The sequence below is a fragment of the Esox lucius genome, chromosome 24, assembly GCF_011004845.1.
Source record: "Esox lucius isolate fEsoLuc1 chromosome 24, fEsoLuc1.pri, whole genome shotgun sequence".
NCBI lineage: Eukaryota > Metazoa > Chordata > Actinopteri > Esociformes > Esocidae > Esox > Esox lucius.
The window spans coordinates 14,736,117-14,754,039 of record NC_047592.1 but is presented as its reverse complement, the minus strand read 5'-3'; the positions used below and the strand labels follow the sequence as shown (position 1 = coordinate 14,754,039).

At 38.4% G+C, this 17,923-nt stretch overlaps 1 long non-coding RNA gene across 1 annotated transcript; it reads right to left on the bottom strand.

Annotated features, from left to right (window-relative positions):
* Positions 1-5,009: 5,009 nt before the first annotated feature.
* On the bottom strand, positions 5,010-8,165 carry LOC105020583. Its single transcript, XR_828739.4, has 3 exons — positions 7,970-8,165; positions 7,284-7,618; positions 5,010-7,019 (listed from the first exon to the last, which is right to left on the bottom strand). It is a non-coding gene; the product is annotated as an uncharacterized LOC105020583 (long non-coding RNA).
* Positions 8,166-17,923: the final 9,758 nt, after the last annotated feature.

The window sequence follows — 17,923 nt, the reverse complement described above, 5'->3', positions numbered from 1 at the left end:
TATTCCAGGAAGTTGCCTGTTTTTAGGATGTATCCACAGATTTGTAAAACTGAAGAAATGTCCCGATATGCTTTTGGGATAAAAGATGAATTTACAGATTTGACACTGTGGATCGTAGTGTACAATCGCCCTAATTTTTACATAACTGTCTGGCTAGAACCTGAGATAATCTGTCTGAAATAGAATATTATTGTGTTTTTACTGGGTTGTTTATTCCTGGTCGGATGAATATTCACCTTATCCAGTCAGAGAATGTGTTCTCTGACTAGATAAGGTCCACTATCTTTGTCCTACTTTATCTCTTTCTGGATGTCTGGAATGTTGTGATGCGGCACCTCAGATAAGCTAAGAGTTTCACATTGTAAGAATGGATACGTCTCTGTGTTATCATTCGTATGACGCTACCGTGAAGAGCTGAGGGTCAAAGCTCCACACTTCCCCATCCTGCCCGAAGTTCAGAGACAAAATAAGTGGGCTGTGATCTAGGATCACAATGTCATGGTTCCTTGCATTGAAGAAGCTGGGGAGTAATTTAGTACTGAGTGGGTGTAAACATTACAGACAAGAGATAGAAAGGATTATTCACTACCTGTAGGGATATCAACGAGAAGACTGTTTTCAATGTATGTCTGCAGGAAATATATTCAGGAGATAAAGGAAGAGATACACAGGGTAGAGGACAGATCCAAGTACGGGACTAGCACACAGTTCAGGTCTCCACCTGTCACAAGAGGTATCTGGTATCAGGGCTTGGACTTTCTTGAAATAGGTGGGATAATATAAGTTAAGACCCTAGATAATGATTAGAGCAATCAGAATCCAAGCCTGATATTGGGGACATTATTCAAATGTTTTTTTTAAAGAATATAGCAGACATTTTAAATAAGCTAAGCTGCTGCATGTATTCATTGGCTCATTAATAACTGAATTAATTATCAATGATTGACAGTTGTTAAGGAGTCAATTCTTATTCAGCTTTACGCAATAATTGTCAACATTAGGAATGGCAGGTATCCCGAGAGTCTGGAGAAGGACCGAGGGAATGGGAGGTGTCCAGAGATATTCTGGAGAAGGACTGAGGGAATGGGAGGTGTCCAGAGATATTCTGGAGAAGGACCGAGGGAATGGGAGGTGTCCAGAGATATTCTGGAGAAGGACCGAGGGAATGGGAGGTGTCCAGAGATATTCTGGAGAAGGACTGGGGGAATGGGAGGTATCCAGAGATATTCTGGAGAAGGACCGAGGGAATGGGAGGTGTCCAGAGATATTCTGGAGAAGGACCGAGGGAATGGGAGGTGTCCAGAGATATTCTGGAGAAGGACTGAGGGAATGGGAGGTCTCCAGAGATAGTCTAGAGAAGGACTGATGGGGGTTGATGGGGCAGGTTATTAGGGGAATGAACCAAACTAGATGGAGGATTTCAACTGGAGACACCAGGGAAAAGAGGTTAAGGCCTAGATGTGTTTTGTGTGTATTGTAATGTATAATGTATATTCTGTGCGAATGTATATTATGAGCCGATGTCACCATCCTTCTTTTCACAGTGGTGGACAAAGTAATCAGTCTAGAAAAAAGAGGTTGAGTTTGAAGTGAAAGGAAAAGGTGGTAGATAGTATGTTGGGTTTAGATTAACAAGCTTATCTGTGTTTAATTAAACAACAATGCATTAGAAACAAAACTTAATATATAGCCAATATATAGCAGTATAAATTCTAACATCGATTGACCACGCAGTAATATTTTTTACTGTATTATTTTCAATACTAACTAAAACTTGTATTACGTTACTGAGGTTGTTAATTCGGCAGTTATCGTACTGATTACAATTGTGGTCAGGTGTCTGTAATAGATAACAACTAGAAATTAACTAACACAACACTATTGGTAACTACTGTCTTTATGGCCATTTAGGCAATCATTTGCCAGTGACATTTGGGTAACTTATAAATAAATATGCAAGGTTCTAACATTTACAAATAAAGTATTGTTTTAGAAAGTTCACATGTTTTTAACGTATCTATAAATGTACATAGGTCTGCCACTACAATATGGTAGATATTTAAGCATTTATGTTAGTAAATCATTTATAGATGATTTAAGAGTTTAGTCAGAACTTTGATACCTACAGCCAATAGATGGAAAGACATTGTTCAAGGGTACCAAATTCACTGTTCCACCAACCCAAGGTAATATGGTTATGTATGCGTTGATATAATCAGGTGAGGGTTAATGCCATATTTCAATAATGTCAGTAATGTCTTGTATGTCAGTAATGTCTTCTATGTCCGTAATGTCAGTAATATCTTGCACGTCAGTAATGTCTTGTGTGTCAGTAATGTCAATAATGTCTTGTATGTCAGTAATGTCAGTAATGTCTTGTATGTCAGTAATGTCAGTAGTGTCTTATATGTCAGTAATGACAGTAATGTCTTGCACGTCAGTAATGTCTTGTATGTCAGTAATGTCCTGTGTGTCAGTAATGTCAGTAATGTCTTGTAAGTCAGTAATGACAGTAATGTCTTGTATGTCAGTAATGTCTTCTATGTCAGTAATGTCTTGTATGTCAGTAATGTCTTGTGTGTCAGTAATGTCAGTAATGTCTTGTATGTCAGTAATGTCAGTAATGTCTTGTATGTCAGTAATGTCAGTAGTGTCTTGTATGTCAGTAATGTCTTGCATGTCAGTAATGTCTTGTATGTCAGTAATGTCTTGTGTGTCAGTAATGTCAGTAATGTCTTGTATGTCAGTAATGACAGTAATGTCAGTAATGTCTTATATGTCAGTAATGTCAGTAATGTCTTGTATGTCAGTAATCTCAGTAGTGTCTTGTGTGTCAGTAATGTCAGTAACGTCTTGTATGTCAGTAATGACAGTAATGACAGTAATGTATTGTATGTCAGTAATGTCAGTAATGTCTTGTATGTCAGTAATGTCAGTAATGTCTTGTATGTCAGTAATGTCAGTAGTGTCTTGTATGTCAGTAATGACAGTAATGTCTTGTATGTCAGTAATGTCTTGTGTGTCAGTAATGTCAGTAATGTCTTGTATGTCAGTAATGACAGTAATGTCAGTAATGTCTTGTATGTCAGTAATGTCAGTAGTGTCTTGTGTGTCAGTAATGTCTTGTATGTCAGTAATGTCAGTAGTGTCTTGTGTATCAGTAATGTCAGTAATGTCCTTAATGTCAATAATGTCAGGAATGTCAGTAATGTCTTGTATATCAGTAATGTCTTGTGTGTCAGTAATATCAGTAATGTCCTCTATGTCAGTAATGTCAGTAATGTCTTGTATGTCACTAATGTCTTGTATTGTCACTAATGTCAGTAATGTCTTGTATTGTCACTAATTTCTTGTATGTCACTAATGTCTTGTATTGTCACTAATGTCATTAATGTCTTGTATGTCACTAATGTCACTAATGTCTTGTATGTCACTAATGTCTTGTATTGTCACTAATGTCATTAATGTCTTGTATGTCACTAATGTCAGTAATGTCTTGTATGTTACTAATGTCAGTAATGTCTTGTATAGTCACTAATGTCAGTAATGTCTTGTATTGTCACTAATGTCAGTAATGTCTTGTATGTCACTAATGTCAGTAATGTCTTGAATGTTACTAATGTCAGTAATGTCTTGTATTGTCACTAATGTCAGTAATGTCTTGTATTGTCACTAATGTCAGTAATGTCTTGTATTGTCACTAATGTCAGTAATGTCTTGTATGTCACTAATGTCAGTAATGTCTTGAATGTTACTAATGTCAGTAATGTCTTGTATTGTCACTAATGTCAGTAATGTCCTCTATGTCAGTAATGTCACTAATGTCTTGTATTGTCACTAATGTCAGTAATGTCTTGTATTGTCAGTAATGTCAGTAATGTCTTGTATGTCACTTATGTCAGTAATGTCTTGTATGCACATGGTATCAAAATCAGGGCTTTACATTGGTCACCAGAGGCGTTGCTAGGATCGCAATACATTCGGGGCTCAGCCCCCCCCCCCCACAGGGACATAAAGTACAGGGTTCTGAATGTACACGCTAGAAGAAAACTTGGAAGCGCATGCTAGTGACCTGTACACAAACATTATCATAATGCGTGATTGGAATTATAGATGAATAGATCAGGGGCTATTTTTTTATTAATATTTTCGGGGGGCAATTTGAGATCCGAGGCTATTCGTAAAAGACCTGGGTTAGGGTTAGGCATTAATGAAAACAAGAGTAAATCTAATATACAGTACATGTGTAAGGACATTTGTAAATAGTCACTATTTGTCGAGCACTTACTTGAATAAACACATTTGTATTCAAGTAATGACCTATAATTAGCTACTTGTAACCCCTTTACATATGTTATGTAATTATAAAGTGTGACCCGCATGTGGAACTAAATAGTAAAAACCATTAGGCCACTGACATCAATTCTGAATCCTGTGCAAAAACCAATAAGTAGGCAATGTTCCAGGAAACCAACCATGGCTGTTCCAGGAACAGTGTATGACAAAAGTGCTGCATACCTGGTAAACAGGCACACCACAATGTTCCCAAACTCAAAGCAATTCTGGATGAGGAACTGGTCACTAAACAGTCCTTAGCAGACTGGGAGGACAACATGGGTCAGATGCGTTAACCGCTAGGCTACCTCCCACTACCATCCAGGAAAACAAACCACGGCTGTTCCAGGGACAGTGCCCCAATGTGTCCAATCCAAAAGTGTGGAAACTACGAATGTTCATTTGTGCAAACAATTGAAATTAAAGGTGATACATAAGGTTAATTTCATAAGCTTAGTTGGTGTATTAGTACAGGGTAAAACAATTAAGGTAAATACTGGCTCACTATTTGGTCTGCTCTGAGTAGTTATTGTACTTGTTTGAACAATGCATTAGAACTGCTTATAAACTGTCTAAAATGGATTTAGAAATGGTGAAAGAACCAATAATCAGGAAATTATAAACTCTTTATAAACCTTTTACAAAGATTACCTTATAAAAAGGTGGAACCAAAAGAGGGAGCATGTCTTTATTTAACTGAACATTTATTATCATTGTGATCGCCACACAATATTCAAAATTATGCCCACAATATCAAATTATTATGAAAGAAACTCATCCCATTTTCATGCAAAAGTTCTCAATGCATATAACAATTTCATAAATATTAGCCATGTGATGGCTACAGCACCTTACCTTGATGAGCTATGCTGTGAAATGCAACGATTCAATGAAAAAGTCTAGGTAAGCGTACAGGCATTTGTCAACATCCTCCTTACAGTCCACTTGACTGTGAAACAATGAATAAGTCCAAAATGGCAGCATATTCCCTACATACTGCGCTACTTGGCATTGGGATATATTGTAGGCCTCTGGTCAAACATATTGAACTATGTAGGGAATAAAATATGATCTAAGACCTGTAAGTCATTGTGATTATATAACACATTAGCCCTTCAGGACAAGAAAACGGACATGTTTTGATGTTTTAAATAGATTCCATGCATAGAAATAGAAAACACTTTATCAAATAATTAAAGCTGTGGATCTGGGTCATATCTGACCTTTAGAAAACATATCTGACCTTTAGAAAACAAATAGTCTTTTGCTGAAAATCCCAAAACATTGCTCATTGTTTCTATTTTAACAATGTGGTAAGTTAAAGGGATAGTTCACCCTTTTTTTTCGGTGCTGGGACGTAATCCCCAATAGTGACGAATCAGCAGAATCTGACTGAAAAAGAATCAGGAGCAGTTTGGGAGAGCCAATACCAGCACACAATGCAGTGAAGAATTAGGCAAGGTCTAAAATGGGTGAAAACCCCATTTAAACACCAATAGAATGTTGTAGCCTGTAAATACCAGTAATGTTTTATTTTTGCTTTTCAGAAATGCAAGGAAGAGACATACACTACATAACCTCAACAGAATCGTGGGTAAACTACATTTAAAGTGAGAGATTCAGTCGCAGATGGCTTACATAAGAAAAGTTAAGTGAGGGGGAGGACATGAGAAGCAACTAAGTACATTGCGCATAAGGGAACAATACACACATGAACTGAAGTGTCTAGCTCTTTAGGGAGAGATAAATATTTTTTAAAGGTCATAGAACAGACAGATCCACAGGCACTATGATATTCAACAGTCATTCCCACAAAGTGCACCATACGCAATAACTTCAAACCAGAAAACTATAGATTATATCAATACTTCCAAAAAACTGTCAAAAAATACAAATCTATAACAACCTTTTCAACTTTTCCTGCATACAAAATAGTAATTATACAACAGTAATTGGACACTCCTCAAGGTGAGAGAACCACAGATTATTGGTTTAGTCATAAGTCAGTAACCCAGTGTTACACCTGTATGTTATAGGTTAACACGCTTTCTTCCTGCCTTTCGCAACAACTTCCACATTGTTTAATCAGAAACCAACAAGAATGCATTCATAACCTCAGAGTGCTGACCAGGGATCAGGCTGCCTGTTAAATAATAATTAAAAAGACTATATGGAAAAATAAGGGCTTGACCCTAGATCAGCTCTCTGTCCATTTGTGTAACACCATTTAGAGTGCAGCTTTTCAAATGTAGCCCTTCAGAAGCTTAAAAACCAAGCCACACTGTACTTTCTCAAGAGACAATAGTCCACTAAGGAGGTAATAAAAACAGGTTTCAATAACATTAATTCACAGTATAATTACAGATAAGTTAACTGCAATAAACAAGCTTTTGATGCAAATGTCTATAGAGTCCTAGAATTCATGTGTTGAACTAATTCAGGCAGAACCATCCCTCGTTGTGCCACAATGAGCTTTTCAGCTATAATATTGTAGACCAAGCTTTAGGGTCAGGTCACTTGTAATGTCGATTGATCCAGGCCAAATTGATTCAGTTGAGTTTTGGCTTCAAAGATCTTCATTGGCGCATGTGATGTGGTTTAGGAGATGGGTGAGAGGTTGAGGGAAACAGGAAATTGTCTGTTATTATTCATGATGTCATCGACATCCTCATCCCCGAGATCCACTGAAAAAAGAAACACATAAGACTCGAGCCAATTATTGCATAGCCATATCTGCATAATCAGCAGCCTAAATGTTTATTAGGCAAAGAATAGCATAATCATGTGTTTTTCTTCTTATGTTGATAAAAAAATAATTCACATAAAGGGGAAGGACACTGGGGAGCATGAACATGTAAGCACTGAGTAATTAAATTCGTTCCGCAAACTTAATTAAATGTAAATACTGGATCTAGGCTACAGGAAATACATATTTTCACTTTACTTACCTTTCTTGGAACGACCAATTTGTCCAAGTTTGGGCGCCCGATGCCCTAGTCTCTGCGGGTTCGGTCTCTCATTATGTCCCTGTTGAATATGCGTATGTCCCGTGTTGAACTGACCGGCCGGACCAGCCTGACCAGATCCATTCGGGGGTATTAGATCTGGCATCCCTGACGTTCCGTACATCTTCCTACGTGCGTGGTATTTCCCCGTTCTGTCCACTAGATGTCGCCAAATTATCTTCGAGTCAACAAGGTACAATTTACTTCCGCAATGGCATTCAACAGTGTTCTGGTATTGTTGATAAGCCAAATCAGCTCAGATATCCCTTCGACACAACCTGTGAATGTGGAAATAGTTGCCATGAAAACAACTGCGTTCCTGATCATATGGTTAATTTAAGAGCGTATGACAGGAGTCTCGTTCGCCAATGAAACAAAATAATGAACGGAGGAAGTCTCGAAGTCTCTTATATAATTTTTTACTCATACCATTCAGTGATATATTACACTAATATATAGGCCTATAAAACATGGACTAATTTATATAGGCTACTAAATTGTAAAACGAAATGTTTTTTTGTCAATTCTAAATATTCCCATGCTTGCCTGTGCTATATCCAGAGCATTTTATTTTATAACAGACGTTCTGTGTATTCGGTGTTATCTACTGAAGAAACAAATCATCTTACCTTTATTTCCGTATTTATTTTTTTTACCAACAAGATAGTCCTATGTTCAAAAGATGTATAATATTGTATTCTCACGGCGGCGGTTGTTGTTAATCCGTTCCTTTCGCGTAGCTACTCCGCTTGTCTCAGGAAGTTCCGACTTAAAGGAACAGCACCTTCTGTCATAACTCACTGGGGGATTTCCTAGCGTTCTGACACACTCACAATGCTCTGACTACGTAACTGCATGGGTGTTACACAAATATGAAGGACTGATAGGTGTAGCTTAGAACGCTTACGCGCGCCACCCGCGCAATGCGTGGTGACTCAGTGCAAGTAATGATTTTGCGATTTGCAAACCAAAATAAGTGACTCATTTAGATCTGCTTGTGGTGTCAACCAGGTGCTCTGAGGTCAAATATCTAGCATCTATACAGTGTGTTTGTATGCTGTATAAAATGTTCACATTTAAGAAATACAGAATTGATATAACCTATGTTTCTTTTAACATTCTAAAAGTTATTGAATGACCAACAACCAGCCATGACTGGTAGGCCAATCATGGCTGGGGTGTAGGGTTGGTGAGCACTACATTTTACAGCAGCATAAAGTAACTCCACATTCTGCTGAATATCAGGGATTTTTGGTCACTGGGGGTACAGTAGAAGATTCACTGTCAAGCCAAAAGGGGTCCCAAAAAATTGTGTTCTATTTCATGTCCGATGTGTAACGATGTGTCATCAAAACTCTAAAACTTTATTGAGGTACGACAAGGATTCTATTTATAGATAAAGCACACATACAATGATGTCTCCTGGAAAGTTATATTTCCCCCACAGTTTGTGGACAGGTGGACATCTGAGCATCATTCAATCGTATTCATTTATAAAGTTAACCCACATAAAATGGCGACAATTAGAATCAGGTGCACCAAAACAGGTGCAAATCATTTAGAAACTGTTGCTAAGTAACTTGGGAGGGTCCAGCCTTCCATATGGGTGTGTGGTAACAAATCATGCCACGATCAAAAGTATATCCGAGGACCTTAGAAGGAAGATCCTTGGTGCCCATAAGTCTCGGGGGGATTACAAATCTAATTCCAAGCACTTCGAAGTTCCAATCTCACTCCACTCTCCAACTTGGTCTACATGGATAGTCAGGTAGTAAAAGGCCTCAGCTGTCAAATTGCTGTGGGGGACATGAAGTGGGCCATGGATACAAGAAGGTTCTCAAACATGACTGTTCAGAGCAGTTTGGATGTAATGAACTGGAAACTAGAATCCCAGAAAGCATTCTGGTGAGTGCAGGTTTTTATTACTTTTATAATGCATTGTTGTAGATTGTAGACTGCTCAAATTAAACAGACCAGTGAAGTAAATGATTATCTCAATGAGCTGTTGTGACTTTGACATAAGCAATGTGTGTGGTCCAGAACAATTCCCCCTAAATTAACCAAATTACATTTCCCAAGTGAAACGTAAGTCAACTCGGGGGAATATTCAGATATTAGAATAACTACAGGATATGTTAGACTGTTAAATTAGCTTGCCTGCTTAATCAGATTACACTATTCCAAGACATAACTAAGATGTTTGCCCCTTTGTACTAATCTGCACACCTGCTGATCTGGAGTCAAGTCCAGATCCACACGGAGTAGATGCTATTTTGATGATCTCAGAAGCCTAAGCAGACTCATTAAGCTACAGCAACAATCGCCTTATTGAGGATAATTTACGTTTTGTTTGTTTCTTTCCTTTTAAAGTTTTTGTTCAGTATACACAGTGCTGCTTGAGAGTGTGTCAACTCTTTTGGAATTGTTTTAGTGTTCACCATTAACTATTTATTTAATCAAAACCAGTCTTTCTTATCGGACATAACAGATAAATAGTTACAAATTCCATGTGTTGGTTAAAGGAAATTAGGCGTGTAGTGGACACGTCTGAAATTTTACTTAGTAGACTCTGTAAGGAGGACTGGCAACAAAATCCCTAAAAACAGACTATGTAATGGCTATACGAAATGTTTACTCCAAGTTATCGTAGTTAATGGAGGTACTGAAAAATTACTGAATGAAGGGGTTCAAATATTTTTGCATTTGTGATATCACTTTTGTTAAATAAACAATGAAAATATATGATTTTTGTATGGTATTCATCCCTGTAAAGTTCATAATTTCAAGCAGCAATATATAGTACTTTACAAAAGTCTTCGGCCTGGGGTTACTTTTTTTAAAGCCATTTATCTGAGGTTTCTACAACTCTCCTTTCGACTTTGTTCTTTTCCCTGTCCAAGTCATCCCACAAACCTTCAATTATGTATAGGTCCAAGCTCTGAGGCAGCCAATCTAATACTGTGAGAGTTCTATTTACACGACTTAGACAGATCGTACTAAAAAGGTCTGTGAAGTTGTGACAGTCAAATGTAGGCCTAACCCTATATCACTATTTTGAAATACTATTGTGTGATACCACTGTTTTGAAATGAAATGATGATAGCTGTTAAGAGAATAAAAAGGTAAACACTTACATTTATATTTTAACAAAATTCTCAACATTCATCATTGGCCACAGGGATCTGCAGAGATATCCCAGAGGGCTCATGCATGTCTGCACATACATAGTGGTGTGGAGCTCTGGGTTATATCTGATGGGCTACATTTTCTCTGTGTTGCGAATGGAACATTTCACCCACTATGCTACTCTAGATAGGTTAACGTGCATTCATCGGGTATAAATTTGCTACCCCAAACGACCAGTTAGAGATGGGTCATCTAAGATGTTTTTGTTTCATATCCTGTTTTGTTGGGTTGCCTCATCCATCTCAATCATCATCAGGTCAGCATGGGGGTAGAGAATATCTAAAAGCCTTGAGACCTGTTCAGACCTATCGCTGTCTCTCCTTCTCTCACCAACGCACACGCGCGAACACACGCAGTCCCTGATCTCTGTCTTTCTCTGAAACACCAATGAGACCCATAGAGTTGTGACAGATATTAGGAGTAAATTATTATTGTCGAATGCTACAGAATGTAAGTAGTAAAAAAAAAAAAGAAATATCCCATGCCTTTGCAATGACACTTGAAAACCGCATGCCATTGATCATCCTTGAGATCAACAACTCAACTGTAATTCACCAACGGGGAATTCAACTGACTGGGCATAATTTAGAAAGGCACACATGTGCCTATAAGGTCCCACAGTTGACAGCGCAAGTGCAAGAACACAATGGCCTCCGTCATTCTTAAAAGGAAGATTTTCAGAACCACCAACACTCTTCCTAGAGGCGGCAGCCCGGCCAAACTGACCAATCAGAGGAGAAGGTCATTGGTCAAGGAGAATTAAGAATTTTGGAGCAGCATAAGTGGACTCCAGTACAAACCTCAAGGATGATTGACGGAAACAGGATGTCATAGCAATGCGTCTGAATACATCTGCAAGTGTTAGATGTCTGCTTTCAAATGTTTAATACATTGGCAAATCGAAATAAAAACCTGTTTTTGCTTTGTCATTACGGGGTAGATTGTGTCTAGATTGACTAGGAAGAAAATCTACCAAAACCCTTTTTTTAATTAAGGATGTGGTCTGAATTCTTGAATGCCCTGTCTGAGGTGTATAACAAGGCAGCTGTTAAAACCTGTTAAATAGAAACCTTCCATTCCATGTATCATGAACTTGCTCAGGCTAGTTGTGATGAAAAGAACGTTTTTGTTTTTTTTAATCAGAAAAATTCCAGTTGATGGTGCACTCATCATGTTTCACTAAAATCAAATGATGACAAATGGTGAGTGAGCCTGGGGATGAGGTTATATAAAGGAGGTCTGAGGAGGAGATTGGGCATTCCTCTGAAACACCCGAGACACATCACGAAGAGGTCAACCTGGTGCCGTGTCCACTGCTTCCATCATCATGTCCAAACTGATCTGTGGGCTTCTCCTCCTGGTCGTCGTGGACTCCTTTTGGTGCGACAGCAGAGGTGAATATGTACAATTTAGTGCTGGTTGATTGGCTGAATATTGTTGTTTTTCACACCTTCTGCTTTACACAGGTAAACATTCCTACCCCTATCCCTACCAAACAGCACTATGTCAATGACTAAATAGTGATGTACTAATACTTCAGCACTTTTTCAAAGGTGGTCTCAATGGTTGATCACCAATAGATTTATACATTCCAAGTTCAACATTAGAATGAAAACAATGATTAGTGTAAGTCAAAGCCTTCTCATTTCTGTGTGTAGTCTCTGCTCCCAAGAAGACCCAGGAAATCCTATGGCGTTGTGAGTGCAAAGGTAAGCATGTCAATTGCATAAGCGCTCTTTAGGAATAAATGACAGTGTGGAATCTATGTATTAATGCAGTATTCTTATTGTATTGCGACTATATGAAAGTAGGTTTCATTGGAAGTAAAACGTGCCTGGATAATGAGAACAGCAGAAACATCTGTGTTTGGATTCTCTCTCTGTAGATCACGCTCTGCCAACCTCAGGAATGTGAATGTTTTTTTTGACCATTTGGCATAGGGGTCCTCATGGAAATGTGATCTGTGCTAGGTAGACACGCCTATTAATTTTTATACCAGCTAACAACCATCTTAACCAAGAGAATTCTGGAAAGTTCACCCTAAGGACAACTCTGCTGCATTATTCCAATAAATACTGAATGTTTTTTCTCCCTCGATTTGAACAGGTTCCCTATTACTGAATCATCACCATATGTAACAGCTAAATTCTAACAACAGTGATGAATTGTGTTTGTCGACACCACTGCCTAAATGCACCTAATCACTGTAGTGTCCTGCAAACCCAGGAAAGACCATTAGCACCGTCCAGCTTGTGTGACTGTGATACCGTGGTGTATCTGTCTCCAGAGATGTCTAACCAAAGCACTTCGTTGGTTAAATGGCTCTCTTTCTCTCCTCAGTTCTTCCCAATGGAAGTGAGATCTGCATCATGTCCAGACCCCAACGCAGAAAAAGAAAATCAGTCATGCCTTTGCAGCCAACATCATCTGCTTAGTAAGTATACATTTTTAGCAGTAAAGGAAGACCGATGAACTGAGATAATATGTTGAGAACAGTGTTTTTGGAGGTGCCAGGCCAAATCAATTGTGTTATTTTGTGAATGGAGTGTTCATTTAATAATATTGTAGATGTGTCTGCCAGTTAGATTGGAGTCATGGCTGATCAAAGGCATGGCTTGGATATAGTTGTTTTAAGAAAATATGTTGCAAGCTACTTATTTTGTTGCTTTCAATTTTGAAAATAAATTGCTTGCTACTGTGTTTGGATTTTTTAATAAACACTGGGGTGATGTGATTTGCACTGTTACAATAGTAGTTGAAGACTGAAGTGTCTGATACGTGTGAAATATGCAGTTTTCAGTGGAACAAGTATATTACACAAACAAAAATGTAAAGGGCAAAATGTACTATATATGTAGCATGCAGTAAGTAAATACATTTATTGCATTACATCATCGTCATCAGTTTTCTTTTTAGGTAAGTTGCATTATTCTTAGTGAATTGTTTTGCTCTCCATAACTCTGTCTGTCTGTCTTCCTTTCTTTGTAGAATTCAAGGACATGTCTGTCTTGGACATCCAGAAGAAATGCAATCACACGCCAAAATATCCCATTCCGATCAATCCCATCGGATTCCTGTGAGGATGAAAGGGCTCCCTTTATCTCTCTGTGCCTTTCTGTCAAATCCTTTTAAATCATTGTTATACCTGCAGCATTGATTGAAATATGTACATCAAATAAAGGTTTTCACCATATTGTCAATGTTTCTGTGTTGATCCACCAGCGTTGTAGACATTATTTACATCTGCAAGTAGAAAATAATATTGTACTCCGTATGCAAATAAATGATAAAGCATCCACTACTACCACATTTCAGTGATGTGAGGCCCAGACAATATCCCCTATAGAGAATACTGTGAGTAATTAATTTTCATACGGGAGGCTTGGAGCTCTACTGATCTCTATCAGCTCTCATTGACATCAAGGACATCAGAATATCTCGGTGGTGGATCTCACACTGACTTACATGCTGGGCTTTGTCAACAACATGAACTGACAACCTGCAGGTGATAGACGGGGCAATACTGCTCTGTTCTGATACGGTACTGACCATCTAAACCCTAACCATCGATGCTCTTATAGTCATTTACTTTTCATTTATAATGTAATAGTAAATGTGCACATAGCCAGAACTACTGGTACTGCTTCAGAGAAAACACAAAAACCGACCAAAGCAGATATAAATCTATAAACAGTGGGTGGTGAGAGCATGTAAGATAACATGAAATGAGTGAGAATATAAAATGTAAGGGTTCAACGATACACCTAACCCACAGTACATTAAATATTGGGGTGTAAGGGTAAAGTGCAAAGCACAGACATTGTTTTTATATTCATTTGTGGGTACTACCTGTTTGTTGAAATAAGTTAGAGAGGGACATTCGTTATGTGGCTCGACCATCTTCGAATGGGAACCCCTCTATACTCTAGAGTACAGGCACGGTTCAGCAGCTATACACACTGCTCTTGTCATTTCTTTGGCCCAATTATACTGACCCCTAATGGCTGTTTGAATGCATTGGGGAGACAATGTGGTGTTGATTCAAATAGATACAATACCTCTACTGGAAAGCCTAAGTTCGGCAAAACTGGACATTTAAACAAAGCTAGTGAATGTAATAATGTGGATTGTCATTACCTCCACCTGACATTGTAAATCTAGATGTTCCTCTTTGGAGATTAGCAGAGCTGCTGCGTTCAGCAGTAGTACAACAAAATCAAAACAAAACAAACGGTTAGGAAATACCCCTATAAGCTTTCATGGGAACGGTGATTCCTTGTCTATTGACTCCATGTGCCTCTGTCAGTTTACACTGTAAACCTCTGATGAGGACAAGCGTCAGAGGGTTTACCTGAAGGCCCAGTAATCTGAGAGGAAAGGGAGACGGGTAAACCTGATCTGGAGTCTTCTGTATGGGAGTCCAGTCTTCCGTACTAGCCACTGTTTCTCCTTCACACAAGTAACCAATACCACTCTGGGATTCCTCTGACCTGGCAACACACTCTCACTGTATGTTTTGCCGAAACTGTTGAACTAAGCTCAATTTAAACACATCTGGCATCCCTGATGCTGCGTAGAGCATGCGTGGTATTTCCCCTTTCTGTCCTATAGATGTCGCCAAATTAACTTCTTTGAGTCAACAAAGTACAATTTACTTCCGCAATTGCATTCAACAGTGTTCTGGAATTGTTGATAAGCTTAAACAAGTAGGCCAGCTATTTTTAGAATAATATACATCAGGTTTTAAGTTCTTTTGACAATCATTGGAAAAGATATTGAAGAAATACTGAATTAAACATGCTTCCATTTATTGATTGATTAGTGATAATGTCAACAAAGATATTTTTGACAATATGAAATGTGGTATAGTATTTACCATATGGATTGATGTTCTTGAGAGTCCATAATGATTCTTCTTCTGACATTTTGGCAATTACCTGTTTTACACTTTTACCTCGGTCCCTAAATGTGGAAGGGAGCCTGAACAGAGGAACGAATGTGAATGTCTGTTGAATCTCTAATATAAAACTGATTTCACCTCGGTTCATTCGCGAAGTACATAGCTCACTTGTAGTACATAGTTTGTAGTATGCGATTTGAGATCCAGACAATAGTGTATTTGTTAGCTATTCAACTGTTATTGTATGGACGACTATTGTTGTGGAAATTCTTGCACTGATGCATACTTGGTCGCCCTATACATGTATAAATGGGTTACTAGTTAAAGATGCCGAGAGGGATCTGTTGTTTGCCTAGGAGACACCCTTGACCGGCACCAGCGGATTAGAGGGTTACTCGTAAATCTGTAAATCTGTATAACCCTTTAGTGTCTATCTGTTGATTGTCCATACATTGTGACTCCTCAGGAGTTGAGAAGGATAAGGTGGGGGGACAGCCCGCCCTTTGAGTACAAACATATGTGTTGTATTAACAAGACAAATGGGTAACAACTTACCACACCCCTTTTCTATGTAATATATACTGTTAAATGACCTGTATCGAGTCAGTGACTCCTCGGACGATTGTGTTTGTAAGCGGTTGACACGTCTCTCTTATTTGCAAATAATCAATAAAATGGTTAACTTGTGCCAAGAGAATCTGTTTCTGTTTCTTACTCCTTTAAGAGTGTCGATCGATAGAATTACCATCACACTATCTACAGTAGTCTTTGTTCATGAGTACACTTTAGGTCCAATAATAAACGTTCATTTTTTGTCTTTAGTCTGGATGAATATTCATATCTACACGATAATTCAAAAGTGGTGACAACACGAGTAAAGGTCTACAAATAATGGTTGCTGGAAACCATTCCATGGGAACAATTAGTAAGACAATCAACAGACAAGTCAAGTGTCATTAATGCCAAAGGAGATAGTTCACCAAGGAGTTTCTGTTGAGAAGTGGGGCATACTTTTGCATTTGAAAAACATTGTTTCAAAAGAACCTTGGCTCTTTCAATAACGTTGTTTAGAAACATCTTGAGGAAAATCTAGACTCTGGACTCAGGACTCAGCCCACATGCATTTATTAATTATTACAATTTGTACTCTTAATATGTTCACCCGACACAGCCAGAAGAGGACTGGTCACCCCTCTGAGCCTGGGTCCTCTCTAGGTTTCTTCCTAAAATTCGGCCTTCTTAGGGAGTTTTTCCTAGCCACAGAAATTCAACACTACTGTTGTTTGCTCCTTGGGGTTTAAGGCCGGGTGTTTTGCAAAAGCACCATTTTGCATCAGATTTAACCACTTTAAACATGTCACGGCGTACATTTTTATTTAATGCCTTTTTTTTTTTAAACAAGCACTTAGTTTTAACTGTTTAACTATACTATCTTCAGCAGGAGTTCTGTTTCTTAAGTGACAAATCAGAAATTAACTAAACCTGCACTGAATTAATATAGTATTGGATTAACAATGAACAGTGTCGGTGTGTCACACTTTAGGAAACATGCCAAGATTTTGCCACATTAAATATCTTTCAAGGCACTTGGGCCCAGCTGTCAGTTGTATATGATCAAAATGTAACATTGTAAGAACTAACACTGATCATAAAAAGATGATGCTCTTTAGAGAAAGATTTTAGTTTAGTGTATTTCATGCTTTCCACTGATAGTTTTTTTTCCACTGTAATAGTTAAAACACATGTGAAATAATCATTAAAACCCAAAATGTGATGTGCAGTAGGCCTCTCCAGTCCCCTCCAGAGGGGAGGAACCAGAGCTAAGGCCACGCAGTAATTTGAGGACATCACCCCAGAAATATCTGTTAGGCTATCTTCTCCTCTACACTCCAGAGATGACGTTGTGTCCTTCAATCACCTGTAGTTTGTAACCCAATCAATTTTAACCACCAGTATTTCACGTTTATTTATTTAATTTGACCTCCTAATGTGACCCGTTTTTTTTTTTTTTTTTTTTTACATTTGACCTTTGCTCCCTTCACCCTTCCCCTCCAGCAAGCCTTGGCTCCAGGTGCAAGAGGAGGAAGGACAAAGGCCTGGTCAGCCTCAAGACTGAGAAATGTACACATTTCTATAAAACAGTTACGGTATCTCACAAAAGTGAGTACACCCCTCACATCTTTGCAAATATTTGATTATATCTTTTGATGTGACGACACTGAAGAAATTACACTTTGCTACAATGTAAAGTAGTGAGTGTCCAGTTTGTATAACAGTGTAAATTTGCTGTCCCCTCAAAATAACTCAACACACAGCCATTAATGTCTAAACCGCTGGCAACAAAAGTGAGTACACCCCAAAGTGAAAATGTCCAAATTGGGCCTAATTAGCCAAGTTCCCTCCCCGGTGTCATGTGACTTGTCAGTGTTACATGGTCTCAGGTGTGAATGGGGAGCAGGTGTGTTAAATTTGGTGTTATCGTTCACACACTCCCTCA